General features: G+C 47.9%; 1 protein-coding gene across 4 annotated transcripts in view; it reads left to right on the forward strand.

Moving 5' to 3' along the window:
- The first annotated feature begins 9779 nt into the window (after positions 1-9779).
- The window catches only part of LOC138283366 (interleukin-18-like), a 233394-nt gene continuing 217315 nt past the window's right edge, over positions 9780-25858 (forward strand). For 2 of the 4 annotated variants that reach the window (XM_069221346.1, XM_069221349.1), the window contains exon 1: positions 9780-9889. The gene's annotated coding sequence lies outside the window, so the exon portion shown is untranslated. Of the gene's footprint in view, positions 9925-25858 lie in introns of all 4 variants that reach the window. The other 2 variants (XM_069221344.1, XM_069221348.1) reach the window with 1 other exon arrangement.

The raw sequence follows: 25858 nt of genomic DNA on the forward strand, positions 1-25858 counted from the left end.
CATGATTGATTTCTATTGGATGTTACACCTTTAATGTCATGTGGAAAGATGGATTGACAAATCATCTTGCCCTCTGAACTTTAATATACCATTACCCAGCTGGACTAGAATCAGAAGAATCCAGTGCAGAAGATGAGCTGTCTTTCCTATCCCAATCTGCTAGCTGAATCCCTTGGACTCTGAAAGATATAATCATCTTTGCCCTTGCACCTTTGAAATGCCTTGCTGTGACTTAAAGATTTTCCCCTTGCCCAAACTATTTGTACTCAGATGTTTTAAATTGCCTTAATGCTTATTAAAACTGTTCAGCGCTTATTTTCTGTACATCAGGTAATTCTGACCATGTTCTGTATTGTGTTTGGGAGTGCTTAGTTTTATTAATATTAGTTCATTTGAACTTATTTTTTTCCCCTGGTCAAACCTTGGTGATTCTGCATCTTTATAACTTTGGGGGTCATTCTGACCTCGGCGGTAAAAGCCGCTTACCGCCGGTCAGAAGGCTGCCACAATACCGCCGCGGCCGCGGTCAGCCGCTACGGACATTCTGACCCACAACAGCAAAACCTCCAAAAATCCGACCTCCACTGCAGTCCGCCACATCAGCGGCCAATGGTAAACTGGAGATGACCAAACCTCCACCGCCACGCCAACAGAAATACGCCCATGCCATTACGACCCGCAAATCCACGCGGCGGTCTTTCAAACGCGGTAGTCCATTGGCGGTACACACCGCCGCGGTCAAAATACACACACCTTAACAAAACACTACCACATTGGACAATGTGAAAGGCACACACCTGAAACACATACACACACCACTCCCACACACCCATTACAATATAAAACACACACCCACATCACCCACAAACCCCTACTAACAAAAATCAGAGACGAAGGAGATAGAGACACATCAGCGAAAATAGAGCTATATCACACAGAGGCACACAACACCATCACACACACCACATAGAAGCACAAAGCACCACACACCAACACACACATCACCACATACACCACCCCACACCTCATACACACCACCCCATGGCACCCCAAAGGCACCCACGCTTTTCGGACCAAGAACTCCGGGTCATGGTGGAGGAAATCATAAGAGTAGAACCCCAGCTCTTCGGCTCACAGGTGCAGCACACCACGATAGCCAGGAAGGCGGAGCTATGGCAGCGGATCGTGGACAGGGTCAACGCGGTGGGACAGCATCCCAGAAATAGGGACGACATCCGCAAACGATGGAACGACCTACGGGGGAAGGTGCGATCGATGGTCTCGCGACACAACATCGCAGTGCAGAAGACTGGCGGGGGACCACCACCCACACCACCCGAATTCACAGCATGGGAGCAAGAGGTACTAAACATCCTGCATCCTGCTGGCCTCACTGGAGTATCCAGAGGAATGGACTCTGGTAAGTACAAGCTCAACTACTTCACCCCCCCCCAGCATGCTAACCCCCACCCCCACCCTCACCCCCAACCCCCCATCACACATCCTCCCTGAGAATGTCTCTCCAGCACAACCCACCCAACACCAACCCCTGCATGCCATCCCCAAACTATGGACACCCATCACCTAAGCATGACCACTGCACATACCCATCCCCCCCCACAAAACACCCTCACAACACCTCCCCCAAGGGAATGCCAGCACTGGGGGACAAGGGCACCCATAAAACGCAAGCAAATGCACACACAGAAACAATAACCATACCCTCCTACCCCATGCAGGACCCGAACGACAACACACCCGTCAGGAGGGACCAGAAATGTCCATCCCACCCCCGGAAGAGGCCCCTAGTGATGACAGCAGCTCTGTCGACCTGGACCCTGATGACCAGCCCGGACCATCGGGGACCTCTGGACAGTCGGTTCCCCTCACCCAGACACAGGCCACTGCCGACCCAACCCCCTCTGGGAACAACAGCACAGCTCCCACCCAGCGGGCCCATGCCTCAGTCTCTAGGACAGGTCAAGCAGCGGTGTGTCTGCCACTACAGGGCCCCCAGGGTAACCCACCACCCCAACAACAACAGGGACCTGGGGGCAGTGGTAGTGGGCACACCGTCCATGGGACAGAGGCCCAGGAAAACAGGGCAACGCGGAGGGCTGCTGTGCGACAGGGGGGGTAGGAGAGGCCCAGGGAACCCACTCTCCAAGAGGCCCTCACCACCATCATGGCAGCCTACCACCACTCACAAGAGACGATGGCGACGGTACTGGCCAGGTTCCAGGAGATCCAGGCACAGCAGGAGGAACGCTACATGGGGTTCAGCGACCACCTAAACAACATCTCTACCGCTATGGGGAGCATATTCCAGGCCCTGAACAACGACAGACCACCAGAACCCCACCTCCTGCTGAACAACAACCACCCCGCAAGAGGAGCCTGAGATAAAAAAAATCGACAGAGTAGGATGTCAAGACCCCCGCCAGCATCATATACCCCCTGAAGTCCCCCCACTGTTCCACATTGCCACCCTGTCCAACCTTGAACTGCCACTGCTCCATCCTTCCACAGGCATATGGACAATGCACCTGTCAGACTGAGAACTGGACTCTGCCATGGACATTACTCCACCCCCACCCATCACTGTTTTACTTTCATGTACCATCATCTTGCACAAAAAATAAATCACTCATTGCACTGAAATCAATCAGGACTCAGCCTGTCTTATTTATAAATGTATAACACATTACATATCAATTACGTTCTGTTAACTTTGTGCTGAACACATACCGAGGTCACTTAGCATTAGTCCATGGGCTAACCAAGCAGAAGTCACGCAGTGGGACATACAGCACTGAAAAGGGAACGGAAAATCAAACATCATGTTAAAAGTTCTGGGGGGAAATAGACAAAGTTGAGATGCAGGAGGCTTTCAGGAAATGTAAAATGGCATGGGTGCTTCTTACCTGTGTGCTACTGAAAATACTGTTCTATAACTCTGTCCCTGTTGTCTGTGTCGTCCTCTGAGTCTTCCTCCTCTTCACTCTCCGCAGGCTCCACAGCTGCTTCAACACCACCATCTGCACCATCCTCCTGCAGGAAAGGAACCTGACGTCGCAATGCCAGATTGTGAAGCATACAGCAGGCCACGATGATATGGCACACCTTCTTTGGTGAGTACATCAGGGATCCCCCTGTCATATGCAGGCACCTAAACCTGGCCTTCAGGAGGCCAAAGGTCCTTTCGATGATCCTCCTAGTCCGCCCATGGGCCTCATTGTACCGTTCCTCTGCCCTGGTCCGGGGATTCCTCACTGGGATCAGTAGCCAAGGCAGGTTGGGGTAACCAGAGTCACCTATTAGCCACACACGTTGTCTCTGTAGCTGCTCCATCACATAGGGGATGCTGCTATTTCGCATAACATACGCGTCATGCACTGACCCAGGGAACTTGGCATTTACATGGGAGATGTACTGGTCAGCCAAACAGACCACCTGGACATTCATCGAATGGTAATTTTTCCTGTTCCTGTACACCTGCTCATCGTCTCTTGGGGGCACCAAAGCCACATGTGTCCCATCAATGGCACCAATGATGTTGGAGATATGTCCAAGGGCATAGAAATCACCCTTCACTGTAGGCAAATCACCCTCCTTTGGGAATATGATGTAGCTCCGCATGCGTTTCATCAGGGCAGACAACACTCTGGTCAAAATCCTGGAAAACATAGGCTGAGACATTCCAGATGACATGGCCACTGTTGTCTGGAATGATCCACTTGTAAGAAAATGGAGGACTGACAGAACCTGCACCAGAGGGGGAATCCCTGTGGGTTGGCGGATGGGGGACATCAGGGCTGGCTCCAGCTGGGCACACAGATCATGGATAGTGGCACGGTCAAGTCTGTAGCGTAGTATTATATGGCGTTCTTCCATTGTCGACAGGTCCACCAGCGGACGGTACACGCGAGGATTCATCCTTCTCCTCGCAATTCCCAGCGGACGGTGCCTAGGAAGAACAACATGGAGCACAGAGTCAGGCAAACCACAGGTACGTTCACACAGCTTGCACAGTTGAAGAATCGCAATGGATTGAAAGGCGTGTATGTGTGGCAATGCAAGGCCTAGGCCTGTGTGATGCAGTCAAAATTAAGCCATGTGGGCCCTTGAAATGGCGGCTGCCTGACCTGAGAAGTGGGACAATGGGATGTGAGGTCAATGCGCTGGCGGGGCACACCGTGGCGGTAGGCGGTCGAAGACCGCTATACGAAGCCGCATTGGTTAACATTGAAGCCTATGGGTTTCAGGAGCCAATGACGATGTGCGCCGGCGGTCGCGGTACGCACCGCGGCGGTACGCACCGCCGCAGGCGTGACCGCCATTTCCTAGCTGATTGATCACTCGAGACCTGATCATCCACAGGAGAGGACCTATACTGCAAGTGGTGCTGTGACCTCGGTCTGGAAGTGACAATGGCTGCTGCGACTGGGGAAAGGGCCCCTGCCTTCACGTCTGAAGAGTTGGAGAAGCTCGTGGATGGGGTCCTCCCCCAGTATGCGCTACTCTACGGTCCTCCAGACCAACAGGTGAGTACACCGGGTGCACATGGTATGGGCTATGCCTGTGTGGATTGGGGTGGATGTAAGCTGGTGGGGTGGGGGGCGAATGAGGAGTGCAACGCACGACAGATGAGAGCATGTGCCATATAGCAAAGTTGGTGGGTGGGGCCAATCACATCTAACATGCAGGTCATTGATGATTGTTTCCTTTCCACCCTGTACATGTCAAATAGGTCAGCGCCCATCAGAAAGTCGACATTTGGCGTGCCATCGCCAAGGAAGTCCGGAACTTGGGGGTCCACAACAGACGGGGCACCCATTGCCGCAAGAGGTGGGAGGACATCCGCCGCGGAACCAGGAAGACCGCTGAGTCACTGCTGGGGATGGCCTCCCAACCTAGGAGGGGTGCCAGTCGTACCATGACCCCCCTGATGTCCCGGATCCTGGCGGTGGCCTACCCTGATTTGGATGGGCGCATGAAGACATCACAGCAGACACAAGGGTGTGAGTATCAGCACATTCTCCTATCTTTCTGCGCAGTGGAGGCGTCTGGGTGGGGGAGGAGGGCTGTGGGTGACATTAGGCCAGGGCGCTTTCTGTAGTGTAGTCCTCTCCCTTACCCACCTCTGTAGGGTGACAAGTACAGCCATTGATGGTCCAGCATCACCCATGTGCGCGTTTGACGTCTCTTGACCTGTTGTCCTAGTCAGTAGTACTGAGTAGTGTACCCCGAATGCGCGGCTTAGTGCATGAGGCTCCTGTGTCTGTCCTCTCCGCCAACGGTGTTGACATAGCATGCACTCAACCTGGTCTTCTTTTTTCTCCCCCCACCCTTTTTTTTCATCTTCATGTGCATGTGTGCATTAGCATCATCAGGCGGAGGAGATTTGGCATCGGAGCACGAGGGAGCTGCAAGTCACAAGGCCCCGGTGGACCCAGGAACAGACACAGAGGGCACCAGTGATCCGGAGGGCGAGGGGAGCACCACAACGGGGACCGGTGGTGAGACAAGCGACACAGACACGTCCTCGGATGGGTGCTCCCTAGCGGTGGCGGCAACATCCGTGCCCCCCGCCTCTACAGGTACAGCCGCCACCCAGCGCACCAGCACCGCCCTCCCAGCAGCCCCTCAGTCTTTGCTCCGTGCCCGTTCGCCCAGGAAGGCGCGCGTCTCCTTCGCCCCAGGCACCTCAGCCCCTGCCTCTGTTACCCCTGCTGCCCTCAGTGCGGAGCTCATTGACCTGGTGAGGACGCTCATTGTTGGGCAGACTACCCTTTTGAATGCCATCCAGGGGGTGCAAAGGGAGGTGCAACAGAGCAATGCGTACCTGGAGGGCATTCATTCGGGTCAGGCTGCCCATCAACGAGCGTTCACTGCTCTGGCCTCAGCACTGACGGCAGCCATTGTCCCTGTTTCCAGCCTCCCTCTTCTGACTGCCTCCAGCCTGTCTCTGTCTCCTGTTCCTCAGCCTATCCCATCCACACCATCAGACCAGCCTGCACACACCTCAACACCCAAGGGCAGCTCTTCCAGACACAAGCACCACAGATCCCACAAACACTCACCCAAGCAACACACAGATGCAGACATTCCAACAGTCACTACCACCTCTGTGTCCCCCTCCTCCTCGTCTCCCTCCTCCCTCCCTGTGACGTCTACACTCACACATGCATGCACCCCAACATCAGCCAGTGCTTCCATCACCACTTCCATCACCACCTCACCCTCCAGTACAGTCCACACGTGTGCAGTCACCACCCCCACTGCCATTTACACGTCCCCTGTGTCCTCTCCCACTGTGTCTGTCACCCCCTCTTCCAAGACACACAAACGCAGGCAGCCACCCACCAAACAGCCATCCACCTCACGACAGCCTACAGCACCAGCACCTTCACCCAATGACAGCACACCTGACTCTCCTACAACCACATCCTCTTCCTCCACTCCCATCACCACTTCTCCTACCCTTTACCTTGGCCCTAAAAAACTTTTCCTGGCTAATCTTAACCTCTTTCCCTCTGATGACCTACCCCCTCCATCTGCAAAGAGTCCCAAGAGCACCTCAGCCACCACCAGCCCAGCTTCGAGTGTCACTGTTGTGCATGGGTACTGGAGTCCACCCTTTGCCAGCAGTGACACTTCGATCAGCAGCAAGGACACCCCCCGGCAAGAGGACCCGCAAACACAAGGGCCGCCGTGCGAGGACTGACACGGCTGCCCCCAAGGAGCAAAGTGCGCCCACTTCACCAGCCACAACATCTAGGGGAGGCAAGGGCCCGAGAGCCCCATCCAAGGAGCGGAAGGGCAGCAGGAGCGCGGAGCAGGTGGGCCCCACATCTCACATCCCAGCTGTGAAGGAGGACACTAAAGAGCCCAGGACTCCGTCCCCGAAGGGTCCAGACATGTCACTGTCCGAGGGCGACTGAGCAGGGAGTCCAGCACAGGTCTGGCTCCCTTGACCTACTGGATGAGCACCGCTGAACAGGGGCCGCCGTGCAGAAGAGCACCGCTGAACAGGGCCCCGCCGTGAAGATAGGCACCGCTGAACAGGGCCCGCCGTGAAGATAGGCACCGCTGAACAGGGCCCGCCGTGCAGAAGAGCACCGCTGAACAGGGCCCCGCCGTGAAGATAGGCACCGCTGAACAGGGCCCGCCGTGCAGAAGAGCACCGCTGAACAGGGCCCCGCCGTGAAGATAGGCACCGCTGAACAGGGGCCGCCGTGCAGAAGAGCACCGCTGAACAGGGCCCCGCCGTGAAGATAGGCACCGCTGAACAGGGCCCGCCGTGCAGAAGAGCACCGCTGAACAGGGCCCCGCCGTGAAGATAGGCACCGCTGAACAGGGCCCGCCGTGCAGAAGAGCACCACTGAACAGGGCCCCGCCGTGAAGATAGGCACCGCTGAACAGGGCCCGCCGTGCAGAAGAGCACCGCTGAACAGGGCCCGCCGTGAAGATAGGCACCGCTGAACAGGGCCCGCCGTGAAGATAGAAGATAGGCACCGCTGAACAGGGCACCGCCGTCTCAAGCACCGCTCCGCTGGGCCCTTCATCTCAAGCACCGCTCCGCTGGGCCCATCCTGTCAAGCACCGCTCCGCTGGGCACCGCCGTCTCAAGCACCGCTCCGCTGGGCCCTTCATCTCAAGCACCGCTCCGCTGGGCCCATCCTGTCAAGCACCGCTCCGCTGGGCACCGCCGTCTCAAGCACCGCTCCGCTGGGCCCTTCATCTCAAGCACCGCTCCGCTGGGCCCTTCCTGTCAAGCACCGCTCCGCTGGGCACCGCCGTCTCAAGCACCGCTCCGCTGGGCCCTTCCTGTCAAGCACCGCTCCGCTGGGCACCGCCGTCTCAAGCACCGCTCCGCTGGGCCCATCCTGTCAAGCACCGCTCCGCTGGGCACCGCCGTCTCAAGCACCGCTCCGCTGGGCCCTTCATCTCAAGCACCGCTCCGCTGGGCCCATGCTGTCAAGCACTGTTTATGGTTCACTGTGCCCACCATGCCTCCTCCTTGACCAGTGGAGACTGTCATCCACCTGATGGACTGTGGCTTTGCACTCCCCAGGATGGTCCAGTGGGCAGCCCACCCACTGTAGAGACATTGAGAGACTGTGGCTTTGCACTCCCCAGGATGGCACAGTGGGCAGCCCACCCACTGTAGAGACATTGAGAGACTGTGGCTTTGCACTCCCCAGGATGGCACAGTGGGCAGCCCACCCACTGTAGAGACATTGAGAGACTGTGGCTTTGCACTCCCCATGATGGCACAGTGGGCAGCCCACCCACCGTAGAGACATTGAGAGACTGTGGCTTTGCACTCCCCAGGATGGCACAGTGGGCAGCCCACCCACTGTAGAGACTTGAGAGACTGTGGCTTTGCACTCCCCAGGATGGCACAGTGGGCAGCCCACCCACTGTAGAGACTTGAGAGACTGTGGCTTTGCACTCCCCAGGATGGTACAGTGGGCATGGTGGCTCCTCGTGGATCTGGCGTCGTGGACTCATGTGGCTGTGGTGCCCCCCCCTTCCCTTCCCCCTGAGGTGCCTGTAGTTTTTACATCAGATGCCCCTGCAGTGTTCTCTCCAAAGGACTCAGGTCTCCTGTGTGGGCTTTGCCCTTGTGTCGCTACACTGTAGCCCACGGACTATTCTATGTACTTTGGTTGTACAGGACTGATTGCCTCGGTTCTCCATGGCATTGTATATAGTTTGATTTTTGTATATATTTTTTACATAGTTGACGTATATTTGTCCGAGCCTATTATTTACATAAATTAATCCTCACAATTTAATTATGTGTTTGCATTTTTCTGGGGTGTTTGGGTGGTGTCACTGTGACTTGTTGCACTGCATTGGTGTGTACATAGTTGGGGGGGGGGGGTCGCATATGTGTGTGGCCGTAACCTTTCGTCCTCCCCCTCCCGTGTGTCGTAGGTGCAGTACTCACTGTTGTCGTCTGCGCCGGACTTCGTACTCGTGGTAGATGAGAAGGTAGACGAGAGCAGGTAGGATGTTTAATTCGGGTTCCATGCTGTCCAGATTCCTCGTGGAGTGTGTATCGGTGAGCGTTTTCCCATTCGTGGTCTGTTTCCGCCGTGTTTTTATCGGCGGGGCTCCCGCCCCGGAAAAGGTGGCGGATTGGTGAGTCGTGATAGGGTGGGCGTTACATTGTCTGCCGCCTGCCTGTTGGCGGTGACCGCCGAGCTGTTTGTATGTACCGCCGTGGCGGTCAGAGTGTTAATGTGGCGGTCTCTGTTGGCGGTTCCCGCCAGGGTCAGAATTCCATTTTTTGGACCGCCGGCCTGTTGGCGGGTTGGCCGCCGCTTTATCACCGACCGCCAGGGTTAGAATCACCCCCTTTGTCTTAAGAGTTCTCTATACATGTCTTTGAGTCTAAGCTTGTAATACAACCCCTTGCCTTTATTTTCAACTGAAGTTTTTCTTGCATGGCCTCATTGGCCACATAGTACAGTTGAACTGGTTTGTATTGAAATTTGTTTGACTTGTTCTCCACACCCTTATGACGGGCCCAAAGATTAATTGGCCTTGTCAAGCATTGATTCCTCCGAAAGAAGAAATTCTTCAGAAAATCATAATTGCTTAATGCAGGGGTGAAATCACTGTTCATAAACATCTTGCAACAAGGGCCATAGAGATGTGTGTCAACCCACAGAACCTTTGCTTGCTTAGGGTAGCTCCGTTCTTTTGCTTACTCAGTAACATGAGTCACCTTTTATCTCAGAGCAGCAGAGCATTTCCCCTTTCCCACTATGATGCATACTGATTACCAGCGGGTGTGCTGAAATGAAGTCTATTTTTTGTGTTTCTACTTGAACTATCAAGAACTCATTTGATAATCGGAAATTGTTGGAAGAAGGTCAGTCCGGTGAGGGTGCAGAAAAACTCAATTGAGTAAGTAGTACATGCAAAGACTGTTGATTGCGTTTGACTAACATTTTCTTCCAGGCGGCTTAGTATTTCATTTTGTTTTTTAGTAATGTGTAAACTAGGCTGAAATTGTAATCGCGCGGAAATTGTAATCGCGCTCACAAAATCTACACAAGGGATTTCTTGTTACACTTGCTACTTGTAATTCTAAAAAGTATGCAATCATGAGAATCACTTAACTACGCTGCTGTAAAAATATAGCGTGGGAATGCAGGAACAACTTAGAAAACCAGAACGCATGTTCTACTTTTTTTTTGGAGAAATATGTCCTTGCATCAAGATTTTCTGTAAAGAAACATTTCACGTAGCGCTAAGTGAGGAATTTGCACCTAACAAAATTACGAGTAATTTGGGATTTCAGTTCTGAATTTCAAATACAAAACGCTTAAGTACATAATTCTTTTAATCACATTTCTCAATTGCATCCTATCACGACGATCTGAAGTACATGGACTGTTTCGTATTACCTTGCCATGTGCTGAGGACTGGCTGATGCTATACAGAACATTCATCGTAGTGAGTACATTGAGTGTCCTGAGCAATATTTTGTGTGATTCTCTGTAAAATGGTGTAAAGTGTGGAATGCATGGTCTGCAAACACACTGTGCTGTGTATATCACTGGGACTGCACTCTAATATATCATTGTGTTGGGTACTTTGGAAACTCGTTAGTACATTGTATAATGTTAAGCATATCACCCCTGTTCAGCAACACAGGGCCCTGTGCTAAGTACCTGGCTGGTCTCTCTCAACAACTAGGCATCCAAATGCATTTTGCAGTGTAAACAACTGAAGTACATGTGTTATGTTGCATTTTGTCGTGCAGCAGTAGCTGCTAGGTACATGAGGGCTGCATTATGGCACACCTCAAAGTGACCATGATCGTGGTGCAGTGTCGAGAAATTAATGCTGCTCTGAATAATAAAAAATTAATTTGCTGTATTCTACAATGTATTGCACTTTTGCAAAGTCAAAACATTGTGTTTTGTATTATTTTATAACGTACGGGTGTTTAGACTGAACATTACTGAATATACTTGGTATTCTAGACACATTGTACCTGGTGCTGCAATGAGTGTAGATTGCTCTGCTAAGTAATACCATGCATATCATGCAGTATACCAGCTTAACTCTATAATGTACTAGACAATGTGCTTAGTACCTACAAAACCGTACAATGCTATACCCCACTGTAACATAGCACTGCTTTTCGTGCTACACATACACCGTACCTGCAGTATTGTAAATTACACTATAGTACTGCATACCATACCAAAGTACATTTTATCATAGCAAACCAAAATACTGTATGTCACACTATACACAAAACATAACATACCTGCCTTTCTGCATATCATACCATAGCATCGCCACCATATGATAGCATTCCATGTAACACCGCCACACTATGGTACTGTATGCAATATTATGCATCACAATTGTACTGCATATTTTATCTTACTATATCACAAGACTGTATATGGAACCATACACACCATGCTGACATTATTTATATGCAACCCATATCAGACTAAGGCAGGTTAGTTCACTAGGAGGAGAATGGAAGTTCCTGGACTGTGAATTTGATATACAAGATGTCTACAATCTAAACAGCAAATGATTATATGAGGAGGAAACAATAAAATAATCCGTCAAGGAATAGTTTGAATTGGAGATGCACCTTGAGCATTGTAGGATATTGAGTTATATTTAATCTATCTCATATATAAATGACATGATGGACAATAGTGCCTCCTCCCGTGGAATATTTGATGACATATGTATTGACTTATTAAATTGTCTATTTTACTTATTTTTTATTGATGGATGTGTGTGGTATATTTGGGTGTGAATGATGGTAGAGAGAGAGTTTTCCATTTTGTCCTTTGAGCGCTCGTTTATATAAGAAATTCTTCGGACCTAGAACTAAGAAACAAAGGATAAATAGGTCCCAAGAGATATCACCATTAACAATATCAGACTTAGGATATTTAAGGACTCTAACAGGCTTGGAACAGGAATCTACAGGAGATTCCAGAGATGTAAATTATGGAGATTTATCAGATTATGAATTATGCTCTGCATTGGGTTTACCAATGGATGCGGCAACTTCCAGTCAATATAAACCTAAATCACTGTTCTGTCCTCAACTTCCAGCTGGAAATAAGATTGATGTGTTCCAAGAAGTAATTATTACAAATACAAATATACTGTTCCCCAGAAAAAGAGAAGGGCACAGGGCAACCCTTATGCTTGAAGCAAATGCCCTCACACATCCAGTTGGATGTCATGCTTCATCATCGGGCAAGCTCCTCATCAGACCAGCGCTGAAATGTCTGACGGGCACCCCTGTGATGGGGCTCTTTGCCGGAGATCTTATCTCGGTAGCTCTGTGCCGTGGTGAAAAAAATATAGAGAGATCAATGCGCACCCACAGGCACTACAAAAGGTAGGAGAGCGAAAAAAAGGATTAAATTGTCTCAAAAACCCGAAAAAGACACCACAAATTTAATGATCAAGGAGGGGTAATGGCCAAAGCAATAAAAACACAGAAAGGAGAGTGGGGATGAGATAATGCTCAGACAGTCTCACAGTACAAGTGGAGACAGGGGGTAGGAAACTATCTTAAACCCCTGTAGACAGGGTCAACATGTTTCGTGTCTCAAGGGTGCCTATGGACCCAGTGACACTTTATCAGGACCAAACAAAATACTCAACACTTCTCGTATTGACTCAATCTCAAGACCTCAATATGTCATAAACTGTCAATCTAATTAAACTCCACTCACTTACTAAAATAAACTGCACGTCAGGCTAGTGTATCGCAAGGGTTGACCTGTTGAAAGAGAACAAAACAAAAGGCATACATCTACAATCCAATGCATGTCATATCATTTAATGCGCAAACATAATGAAGGTGGCACTCAGTGAACAAACAGTGCTGTCATGCTCAGTGGTAGTGTCCCGAACAAAAGTATATTGGCTTACCGTCCCACATGTCCGGCTCCTTAGGTAATCACAAGCCAAAGTGAAAGCACAGTCACTACACAGTGTATTTTTATTTGTAATAAGTATATTTGGGAGGCTGTGCACTGGACCATTAATCTCCCTGTCCCTCATTTTTTTGATTATTCCAAGAAGTAATGACAGATAGTTTGACAAAGATAGCTGTGGGACTATCAAAAAAGAATAGAAGATATGGAAACCAGAATATGACACAAGAAGATTGGTGTGCATTAAAGGAGTTGCGAAAGGACAACACAATTGCCATCAAACCATCGGACAAAGGGGGCAATATTGTACTGTTGAACAGCAATGATTACATCAACAAAGCCAAAAAGCAATTGGGAAACAAAGAAATCTATAGAGAATTAAAGAGTATTTCTATGAAAACTAACATGGTGGAGTATCATCAGAAGGCTTGGCAGAAGCCAGGCTTGGCCCAGGAAGGCAGAACAAAGGACTTCCTCAGAGAGAGGGTGTTACACCCTCTCCCTTTGGAAAAAGGTGTCAGGGCTGGGGAGGAGTAGCCTCCCCCAGCCTCTGGAAATGCTTTGATGGGCACAGATGGTGCCTACCCTGCTCTGGCGTGAAACTGGACAAAGGAAAGGGGAGTGACCACTCCCCTGACTTGCACCTTCCAGGGGAGGTGCCCAGAGCTCCTCCAGTGTGCTCCAGACCTCTGCCATCTTGGAAACAGAGGTGTTGCTGGCACACTGGACTGCTCTGAGTGGCCAGTGCCATCAGGTGACGTCAGAGACTCCTTCTGATAGGCTCTTACCTGTGTTGCTAGCCTATACTCCTTCCTAGGTAGCCAAACCTCCTTTTCTGGCTATTTAGGGTCTCTGCTTTGGGGAATTCTTTAGATAACGATGCTGGAACATTCAGAAATGTTAATGGAAATGTTGCAGTATTGCCTGACCCATAATGTGTTTATGTTTGATGAAAAATATTACCTATAAGAACAAGGAACAGCAATGGGGACTTCATGTGCACCAACATATGCAAATCTATTGATGGGCATGTGGGAATAACAGGTGGTTTGGCAAGAGAATAATCAAGAAATGCTAAATCATGTTATTTTATGGGCACGTTACATCAATGATCTCTTCCTGATATGGGAAAGGGAAAAAGAGCCCTTGATACGATTTATAACATTTTTAAATGGCAATCCCCAACACTTGAACTTTACATATGAAATAAGCCATTTGGAAATGAATTATTTAGACGTTGGTGTATATATAAAAAATGGAAAAGTTTGTACGAAAATGCACAGAAAACCAACTAGTGCAAATAGCCTATTACATGCAAATAGTGGACATCCAAAGGCTCTAAAATGGAGTGTACCATATGGAGAATTTCTAAGAGTTAAACGCAATTGCACAGAGGAAACAGAACTGAAAGTCCAAATGGATGATTTGTATGGAAGATTCCATAAAAGAGGATATCCGAACTCGGTCTTGAATGATGCATTGAAAAGAGCAAGAGATTAATTATTGATACCCAGAATGAAAAGTTGTGATTCAAAAATAAATGACATACAGTACATTATGCGATTTGACGCAGGTAGTCAAATGACTAAGGGCCAGATGTAGGAAACAGTTTGCGACTCGCAAACGGCAAAAATTTGAGTTTCCTATGCAGAAATGCACTTTGCGAGTTGGGACCGACTCGCAAAATGCATTTCCGACTCGCAAATAGGAAGGGGTGTTCCCTTCCTATTTGTGACTCGCAGTAGTACGCGGTCGCAAATGGATTCGCAGTTACCATCCACTTGAAGTATATCTTTAGTAATACGTACTCTACCATGATAGTATACATTAAACACACACACACACATATATATATATAGCATAGTACTGTACCATACACAGTACTGCATTTCAATACATATACTATATAGCACTGTTTACCATGCCTGTGGTACTGAATGCCATACCATACACATGTAATGACGATTATTATAAATCATAGCATTGCGTTGTATTCCATACCACAGTACTGCTATTACACCATAAATGCCATTCTATCTATAGCTATAACATTGCATCTCATACTTTAGTACTACACACAGCACCTTAGTGTTCAATATTACACCATACATTGAATACTAAGGCCCTCATTATAACCCTGGTGGTTGGTGACCGCCAGGGCTATTGTGTTGGTAGTACAACCAACAGGCTGGCGGTACTGCCTGCCTCATTTCGACCGTGGTGCTTCCACCACGGTGCTTCCACCACGGTAATACCGCTGGGACTGGCGGTATACCGCCATGGCGGTCAAAATACCACCAAAGCCATGGAGAGGCTGGTGGTAAGGGGACGTGGGGGGCCCCTGGGGGCCCCTGCACTGCCCATGCACTTGGCTTGAGCATTGCAGGGGGCCCCCAGGCATAGCCCCATCGCGTATTTCCCTGTCCAAATTGCACCTGCTGCACATCAGCATTGCAACCTGCTCCATTACGAGCCAGCAGCAATATTGATGTGACTTTTCCGCTGGGCCAGCGGACGGTAACACTGTTACCGTCCGCTGGCCCAGCGGAAAAGTCAAAATAGGGATCCAGGCATACCGCCAGCACTGGCGGTATTCTGGCGCCCGCAGCCTCAGCGGTCTTCTGAGAAGACAGCCGAGGTTGTAATGAGGGCTTAAGTCTATAGTACGGCAGACGATAAGACAGAACAGCAGATCATACCATACTCTACTACTGCATACCATAATTTGCTATACCATCCCATAACATAATACTGCATACCATACCACACTATACATATAGTACTCCTTCTGATACTTATAGTACTGTATGCCAAACAGTTAAATCCATAGTACTCATACCATACCATAAAACTCTATGGGAGTTTTATTCCAATGCGAGGGGAGCAATTTGCATCTTTCATTGCCCCTTAACACTAGGGTTTTCCAGGTGGTGGATGGGGAGTAAAAACTGACCTGTATGTCTGCTGATCTATATTAGGTGGGAGGATATAGAGCCTCCAACACCTCTTACTCAATCGGTCCGTCAAAACCATGGTGGATATGAAGTAGTCTTCAACCCTTATGAGAGTGGGGAAGGTTACTAAGCCACCAAATATCCTCCCAAGTCAGACATCCTTAACACAACAAGTATGGTGGCATAAATTCATATGGACTGTTGTCCAGGAAGGTCAGCAGACTAATAACCCAATTTGGGAAATGACACGATTGCTGTCCAACCGGAATGCAAGGGAAGATTCTCCTTATGGAAGAGGAAGCCTCACAAATATATTTGTGTCATGCTTCATCATCGGCTACCTCTCCCCACCCTGGTAGGACAATTCCACCAGGGTGAACTCAACCTCCTGGTGGATCTATATCGTAGGGAGTTCTTAGATAAAAGCTATTGGACAAGAGGGGGAAGCAGATACATTAAAGATACCTTGAGGACTACCAGCATATTTACCTTTATTCGTGGTGTCCACAGGTATGATTAAATCCAGAGTTTGACAGTAATGCTGAGAATAATGGCTCAGCCTGTCTCAGATAGCTGACATGTTTCTGCCCTCACAAAGAGCTTAACCAGGTCTGGGCTTCCTCAGGGCTATGGATCCCTTTCAGAAAAGTCTTTCATAGAAGTCTTATTATGAGAAATTTTTCACTAGAGCTACAACTTGCATTAGGGCTTGATTTAGAGTTTGGCAGACGGGGTTACTTTGTCACAAACATGACAGATATCCCATCCACTGTATTATGATCTCATAATAACCTATACAGATCTTAAAACGTCAGATGTGACAGAGTAGCCCATCCGCCAAACTCTAAATCAGGCCCTTATTTATTAGTGCCCTTCCTAATTCAGCAGTAATAGGGCTTCCTGACTACTTATTTCCAGAATTTCAGTTAGGAGTGTTATTACCATTATGTGCCAGCCTCCTGGCAGGCAGGTCAGAGACACGTTTCTGATGCTTGCCTGAAAGTCATGCAAATTGAAGAACAATGCATGGCTGTTACGTGTTCACCAAGGCACTAAACAGATCTCTTAAGTAATGGTACACAGGGCATAAGAAAAGAAAGGCTCTTAGTTTTGACAGACAGATGCTCCATGACCATAATGCCTATTTTTGATGTAATTGTGTTGTAATGATGATGTTATGTTGTTAAGTGTCAGTCTGCATCTGTATGGGTTTATCCCACAGAGGAACACGATTTGCAACCTGTGCAGGTTGGTTCATGTACTGCATGCATGTCGGAGGATGAGTTCACCCCTGCATTTCTGAATGTTGAGCAAACATTTGACACCATAAGCTGGGAGTTTATATGGGAGGTGCATACTGGACAGAACTAGGACAGGCCTATATCAGATGAATCGAGCTACTATGTACAAATCTTCTGGCATGAGTGTGAACTGGTCGGATGATCTCAGTAGGGTTTGCACTGGTGCAGGGAACATGAAGGAATGTACCCTCTACCCCTTGCTAGCTGTCCTAGCCATGCAGGGACTGCCTTGCCGCTGCACAGCATATTGAGGTTATGGTCAATTCAGACCACTCACATTGTATCCCTGTATGCAGATGATGCCTTAGTCTATGTACATCAGCCTATCTATCTGATCCCAATTCTATTACATTCCTTGGAGGAGTTCAGGGAAGTGTTAGGTCTGCGCATTAATAAAAAAAAAATCAAACATATTTCCACGGGGTCACTTCCAGGAACTGGAGACCCAGCAATTTCTGGTGGTGAGGCTAGCCTGTCACTAATCTTTTATATTTGAGGATACATATCTCCCACAATGCCACATTGAATTATTTAAATATGGTCCAGCTGCTAACAGGATTTTGTACCTCCATAATTTCTGGAATATCTTACACTTGTCAGTCATAGACCGGGTAGCTCTGGTAAAAACTGTATCCTTGCTGCACTGTTTATACATGTTCCAAGGCACAATGGTAGAGTTGCCACAGTAGGTGTTCACGGAATTAGACTCACTCCTACTAGACTTGATCTGGACAGAGAAAGGAAACAGAATGAAACTGACCGTGTTGAAGAGGGAATGGCCCGGAGATGGAGAATCCCACGTAGCTTTCCAGAGTTCGGCAGCAGGAAATGAGGATCTTTTGAGAGAGGTTACAGCTCGTGGTTGCGTGTTAAACAGACCTAAAACATTCCCAACATGGGGCTGGCATGCTCTCTCAGCAGCTTCTTTTGAGTACGAGAGATGTCCCCGTTGGTGTGTAAACTATAACACAACCATTATAAGTTATTAGCAGTGGGTTAATGTTACCCTGTTTTTCTGATCTTTGCAAAAAATCCAGGAACGTTTTTATAGCCTGTGAGGTAAGAGATAGGAATAATTTGAATTATTTATCTTCCAGCTGGTGAGTGATTAGTTCCCCTATGGTTTTTGCACAATATGGTTGTGCTTTGGAGTTCGACCCTTGCTAGCTATTTGGGAGAGACCTCTTTCAGTCCATGAAATACATTGTTTCTTGTTGATGCTGTTGCAAGGTACCCGGTAGAGGGATTGAGCAAGTGAGATACGAGAGGTGTTCTCACTGATATAGTTGAAGGATATTTAGGAATAGCTTAAGTGGAGGGTGTGAGATATGCCCAGCATGATTTCATAGATTAGATTCCTACCTCTTGGGGACAGGTGTGCAGTAATGTAAAGGGCCAGAACTGTTGTTTTGGCAGAGGCGTGTCAGCCTGTTCCTGTTTTATTTTACCTACCCGGCTCTGTATTGTCATTGCATATAAGGGTGGTGCGTTATTATTTGTGTTTCAGTGTGTTTTCTCTGTCACTGTTGTCTCTTGTATGCGACCTGTGGTTGCTGTGATGGAAGGGAGTATAAGTTGGATTCCTGAGTCTTTTTTCAAGAGTTGTACCCTTGCAGGAGAGAAGCTGCTGGGAGAAGATGCAAGATCCAGGTTGGGTTGTTGAACAGACGTATCTACCATCTTATTAAGTATGCATCATTGTGCAATTGTCACTGTGGAAGCGTTCCAAACGTTCTTTGCGACAGAATCACCACTCTACATAGAGGAACATTGCTGAAATAGTGTGTACTTTTAATGTGCTTGAACATCAAACACAATCAGGAACATGGTGAAAGGTCATCTTGTATTGACCAAACTGCTTTGTTGGTAATTAACCGATGGCAGAAAAACAACTATCTTTATTGATCAAAGGCGATCCAGTTACATCCGTTTCACTTGTTACAAAAGAACAGTCACTGAAGAAATCATATAATAGTATGATACCTGATTCTTGCAGACCGCAAGTATACTTTGGGTATTTTTTCTAGGTATTTTTCATAAGGCATTGTTTAATTGTTCCTGGGACAACAGCATATTTTATATTTTTCTTCATTACCCCACAATGTTGAAAATAAGTTTAGAATGGTTCATTGCCATTGGGTGCATGATCATCATCATCATTTAACTTTATTTCGGTAAGTAAAAACATACCATAAAAGTACAGTACAAACATCAAAAATATTTTTTGATTTTTAAGATTGGTAAAACACTAAAAATATAAGCACAATAAAGAATTTAAGAAGATAAAAGGAAGTTAACAACCAGACAGAGTAATCAAAACATATGTCTCCTAAAAATGGAATGTTTCACTCAACAAAGGCCCTATTCCCTGCGCCCATAGATGTTCGATAATACAATAAGACAATGGGGGTCATTCTGACCCTGGCGGTCCGAGACCGCCAGAGAAGAAATGACGAAAGCACCGCCAACAAGCTGGCGGTGCTTTCACCCCTATTCTGACCGTGGTGGTACCGCCGCGGTCGCACTGCCGGGGCCGGCGGTTTCCCGCCGTTTATGCCCCGGCGGTGATAATCCGCCAGGGCAGCGCTGCAAGCAGCGCTGCCCTGGGGATTATGACCCCCTTACCGCCAGCCTGTTTCTGGCGGATTGCACCGCCAGGAAGAGGCTGGCGGTAAGGGGTGTCCTGGGGCCCCTGGGGGCCACTGCACTGCCCATGCCACTGGCCCCGGCCAGCTTTTCACTGTCTGCATCGCAGACAGTGAAAAGTGCGACGGGTGCAACTGCACCCGTCGCACGGCCGCAATACCGCCGGCTCCATTAGGAGCCGGCTCCTGTGTTGCGGCCTCATTCCCGCCGGCCCAGCGGGAATGTCGGAATGGGGGCCGCGTGAGTGCGGCAGCATTGGCGGCCGCATGGCGGTTTCCGCCTGGCGGGCGGCGGTAGCCACCCGCCAAGGTCGGAATGACCCCCAATGTCTTTATACTAAAAATTGAGTACTAAAATCAGACATCAACAGTCAATAAATATACATACATAAGTCTAAAAATTAGCTACCCAGTCTTATTCTTTAGAATTGCTAGTCTAAGGCGCCAGATTGATTCGAGAAATTTTGCCACTGGTAAAAGAACCTGGACAGATGGATCAGATTTTAAAAATCTCTCAACATGAAGATAGGACATGGCATCTATAGATTTGCAAAGCGGATTGATCCAAAGAGCTCTTTGTTTGTGATATGCATGGCAATGAAAGAGAACATGTGAAATAGACTCTTCACGTTGACAACCCATCGGACAAAATTTGGATCTATTGGTGGGACAAAGCCATTTGTACGTTAAGGAGCACAGAGGGAGGGACCCTATTCTGAATCTAACAAAAAGAGCTCGTGCAAATGGGGATAGTGCTATATCCATGAAAGGCTCGAATTCGTAATGGCATTTGATTGATAAATAATTATCAGACATAGACAGCGGGACAATATTAGTAAATTTCACAATCTGAACGTTATGAAAAAAAGCATCCTTCAGTAACTGCACAGCATTTTTAGGAATGGAAGATGGGTCCAACCAATAGGACCCTAGACCTAGATGGATTAAGGACTCTTTGACATAGGCACACCATTTCGTTTTGCTGATAGTGTTACTGCCCACCAGTTTGAGAAGCCCACAGCGAAATGGAGAAAGGGCGTCTGTTGACCAAAGCCGAAACCAATATAGCAAGGGCCTTAAGGCAGCAATCTGCGCGATCGAAAACAGATTTAAATCCGTATGGATGGGCAGAGATGGAGTACTGGAAGGAACTTTTAACAACAGTTTCAAAAATTGGTTTTCCGACCTTGCTAAATCCACCAGGTTACAATGGCCCCAAAGTTCAGCACCATATAGGCCCCCCCCCCCGGGCTTGAGATTTATATATTTCAAGGGCGGGAGACATTGCAAATTTGGGAGATCTAGAAGCAAATCTTACGATGCCACCCGCCCTTTGCTTCAGGCACAATAACGATTTCTGGCGGTCTGCATGCCAAAGGTGTGAGTCTTACAATTTGATTCCTAAATAGTCGAAAGTGCCCACTCTTTCCAAGGGAGCGCCATCTAGGTATACCGGCCTCTTCATTTTGCACCTATTGTCCCCAAAGACCATATATTTAGTTTTTGCTGAGTTGATTTCCAACTCATGGTCCTTGCAAAACTCCAAAAATCGGAAGAGCAATCTGGAAAGGCCCATGGCAATTCGTGAGAGTAACAGGGTGTCATCTGTGAACAGAAGACAGGGGAACTTCTGCCCACCCAAAATCCGGACATCGCCATAGCAATCTAAAAGGTAAGGGATACATGCATTAATAAACAATCAAAATAGGGTAGGTGCAAGAACGCACCCCTGCCTCACACCTCGTGCTGTATGAAAAGCTGGGGTCAGGTCGCCAGCCGAACCCCAGCGAACTCTGGCATAGTTATCAGAATAAAGATCTTTGATAATATTAATCATAGAACCCGGAACTCCAATATTACTCAGGACCTCCCAAAGCTTAACACGCAGGACAAGGTCAAACGCAGATTTCAAATCAACAAAGGCCACAAATAAATGGCCTTTGTCTGCCTCTACGATCTTCCACTTGATGGTAGTAAATCGGAAGACCTGATCGATGGTACTAACCTTGTCCCGAAATCCAGCACAGAGATGACTTAAAACCTGATTTTTTGTTATCCAGTATTTTAATCTGGATAACAACTGGAAGGAGAATATTTTTTGCAAGTTGTCTAATAGACTAATCAGTCTATAGTTCACGAGGGGAACTCTTATCTCCTTTTTTGTAAATGGGGACGATAATAGCCACCTTCCACGAGTCTGGGTAAGATCGAGTTGTCAAAACAATGTTCGATAACCTATTGATGTACCAGGTCCAAACGGATAAGTCTGATTTATACAAGTCCAATGGAACACCGTCTGAGCCAGGAGCCTTCCCTGTTCTTTGGGCACGAATTGCCAGCTCTGTTTCCTTTAGGGTAAAGGGCGGCACAGGAGGGAGACACAATAGAGAATCAGTAGGAGTGTTGTTCAAATCGGGGCAGGACCCATAGAGTTCCCGAAAGTAGGAGAGCCAAGTTTCTGCATCAATATGGCATTCATGAAAGGGCGGGGTCTCTACGTCAGACCAAGGTCCAGAAAAGTTTAGGATCACGAGCACTAGCTGCCTCCGCAAGACACTTCCATAAATTTTCCTCATATTTAAGTTTAGATGACTTGCAAGTAGAAGCATAGTTTCTTCTCGCATGTATAATGGCGTCCCGGCTCTTTAGCTTTAAAGCTTTGGACAAGAGGCTCTTGGCCTCCCGACACTCTTTATCAAACCACTTACAGTTAGGCAAAAAAGAATTGTTTTGGGTTGAAGGAGGTTTAGTAAAAAGCTCCTTAAGATCCGCAAAAAGAGCCACATGAGAGGACATAACTTCTGAGGGAGATACAACAGTAAGGTCATCAAAGAGCTGGTGGCAGGAAACTAAAGCGCAGAGCTTATCATTAAGCAGATTGGATTTTGAAAACGAAGACCATCTCACCGCGCGCCTCTTGCTGGATAATTCCAGCTAGTCATTGGGAACATCCGAAACATGAGGTGGAGTGAGCCCTATAAAAAGAGTTGCATTATATTCAATTTGTAAAGGGGCATGATCACTAGTGCATCGAGAACCCACCTCTACATTGATTATAAAATGCCAGACTCGCAGATCAAAAATAACGTAATCCAGAGTACTACTATAGTGGCCTCTGAAAAAGGTAGGTCTGACAAGATTATCATTTGAAAATCGACCATTTCCAAAACGAAGGCCATATGTTACTACAAGGTCTATTATCTGCAACACCCTAGGGGGAGGAGTACATAACACTGGTTGGGTTAAAAGCGGGGGGAGATTCCATACTTCATCTTCAGCCTGGATAGACTCGGCAAAAGCTGAGTCGAATTCAATTTGGGCGTTGAAATCACCTGCAATAATAACACAGTATTTAAAATAAAGATCAGATAAAAGATTGTGCAACAGATGAATAGCATCAGACTGATGGTTAGAAGGGCCTGGTCTGTTATAAATATTAATGCATAACACCGGAGTACCTGATATAGGCCATATTGCTATTGCAAGAATGTCGCAAGAGTCAACAGCAATTTCCTTTACCCTGCCCACCTCAGTCAGCTTGACCCAAGTACATAGACCCCCAATCGCCCTTCCCCTAGAGGACTGGATCGCCTTTTTAGTAAAACAACAATAGCCTTGCCTGTACACACAATCCGTAGACCAAGTTTCCCGAAACATACATGTGGAAAAAGATTCAACATAAGCCCCCCAGTCCGGATCAGATAATTTGCTCTTGATGCCAGACACATTTCAAAACAGTAATTTCCTTGATATAGTGCTGCAAACTGGCGTACATCAGGAACTGAATTGGAGGTCCCATTGGTAATGCAAGATGAAGCCCTTGTAGTATTGGCACCCAAACCAAATGAAGAACTTGGAAGTGGCGCTACCCGGACATATGGAACGTTATGTTTGCAAAAATTAGGATGGCGTAGTCAATCCACATCTGATGTGTCCCCTGGGGTGACGGGGTCTCGTATGAAAGTACCTTCAATGTTGCAGGCCAAAGCAGCCCCATCGCCGGGAAAAGGCAACGAGCCGGGGGGGACAGTTGAAACAGGAGCATTTCGAAGAATATGGGTTGATTCTAGGTGGACGAGAGGACGTAATCTTGTGACCCGTAACAGGCAAACTTTCTCTAAAAAATATATCAGAGTCTGTTCTTGATAAGTTACGAGCTTCCATCTGCAAAATCCCCTTAACTAAAGCAGGGCTGGCGAGATGAAGTTTAATAGTGTCCCGCCCACCAGGGCCTCGCACACGAGAAGCAAAAAGAATAATAGCGTGGATGATAGAGCCACAACCCCTAGTGTGGCGAATCCTATACGACACCTTGTTAATAAGAGAAAAAGTGTCTTCCCTCGTATGAGGTTAAAGCCGAGGGACATTACACATGTCGATGCAATTTTGATTGGGCATGTGAATGAAATGGGCCACAGATTGACCCGGATTAAAAGGAGAGAATGACGAATTCGCTAGAACTGAGGTTGAGTAATTTCCATAATGGGGTCTATAACTGGGACCCTTGTCCATTTCCCGTAACAGTGGAGAGTCTACTGGCAGGGTAACAGGAACCGAAGGTCGAGAAACTTGTGCTGGCACTGGATTCGAGATGCACTGAGGGGTTAGGTCAGATTTTTTAAGGAGTTTAAGGACCTCAAATAAAAGACTCTTCAATTCCCCAACTTCACGCTTTAGACTAGATACCAGTATTAAAACATCATCGCTAGATGGATCACAAATGGGTTTAGAAGGCACAGAAGGCAAGGACTGTTTGGCACTCGCCAGTTCTGGTTGGTCCAAAACAGAGAACCGATTTGTACATGGAATCCCATTAGAATGGAGACAGAAGGAATTACATCCAAATTGGAACCAATACCAGGCAAAGACGAAGAATTGCCCAAACAAGTCAAGCTGGGAGGGACAGAAACATGGGCTAAAATTTTCTGAGGCTGTGTATCAGTAGGATTATTGGGGCCGGTTGTTAAAAAATGGAAGTAAAGATCCTGATTTCAGTCTCTTGCGGGCATTGCCCTCTTTTTCCTTATGGATGGATTCCACTTCCTCAATTAAGTTGTCAATTTCTCTAGAGACGCAATTAGAATGGATTTGCATTACTCTATTGGATTTGGAGCTTTTAGATTTGACTATGGCTGGGTCTGGGCTAGAGCGAACCTTACGCTTTCCCATGCTAACTAGAGAATAAAGAAAGGAAAAAAAGAAAAGACTTACTCAGCACCGCTGGTCAGCACAACATAATACAAAAAATTAAGGAGTGTGGCCCAGCCCAGCCTCTTCCGGGCGCTGACGGGTGAAGGACAGGCCTGCCCTTGGCCCGGGCTTCACCCGGGCGCCGCCCGCTCGCGTCCTGCGACATGAAGTTTGTTTAAAGGGCTCCTGCCCTAGGGACCGCCTCCTGCCGCCTCCAATGCGCTACCCGCGACAGCGGGAGCGCGAAGTTTATTTAAAGGGCTGCTGCCCTAGGGACCGCCTCCTGCCGCCTACAATGCGCTGCCCGCGGGAGCACGAAGGTTATTTAAAGGGCTCCTGCCCTAAGGACCGCCTCCTGCCGCCTCCAATGCGCTGCCTGCGACAGCGGGAGCTCGAAGTTTATTTAAAGGGCTCCTGCCCTAGGGACCGCCTCCTGCCGCCTCCAATGCGCTGCCCGCGACAGCGGGAGCGCAAAGTTTATTTAAAGGGCTCCTGCCCTAGGGACCGCCTCCTGCCGCCTCCAATGCGCTGCATGATCAAAATTGCTAACATTTTGTAACATGGAAGACCGAGATATTGGACTAGGAAGGGAATGGTGTGTCTCTGCCTATAGATTTGCAGTGGAGTGTGTGATAGATTAAGAAGAAGAAACTAAAAAACATGGAATATAGCAGGTCTGTTAATAAATAACAGTGATCTTACCTAATGAACACATTTTATATCAATAGCATACTTCATTTTCTTCCCTGTCCAAAAAGCTGTGCTTTCTCAGTATTTCTGCAAAAACATAGAAGGCTTCCTACAGGACTGAATTT

This window comes from Pleurodeles waltl, chromosome 3_1 (assembly GCF_031143425.1).
Source record: "Pleurodeles waltl isolate 20211129_DDA chromosome 3_1, aPleWal1.hap1.20221129, whole genome shotgun sequence".
NCBI lineage: Eukaryota > Metazoa > Chordata > Amphibia > Caudata > Salamandridae > Pleurodeles > Pleurodeles waltl.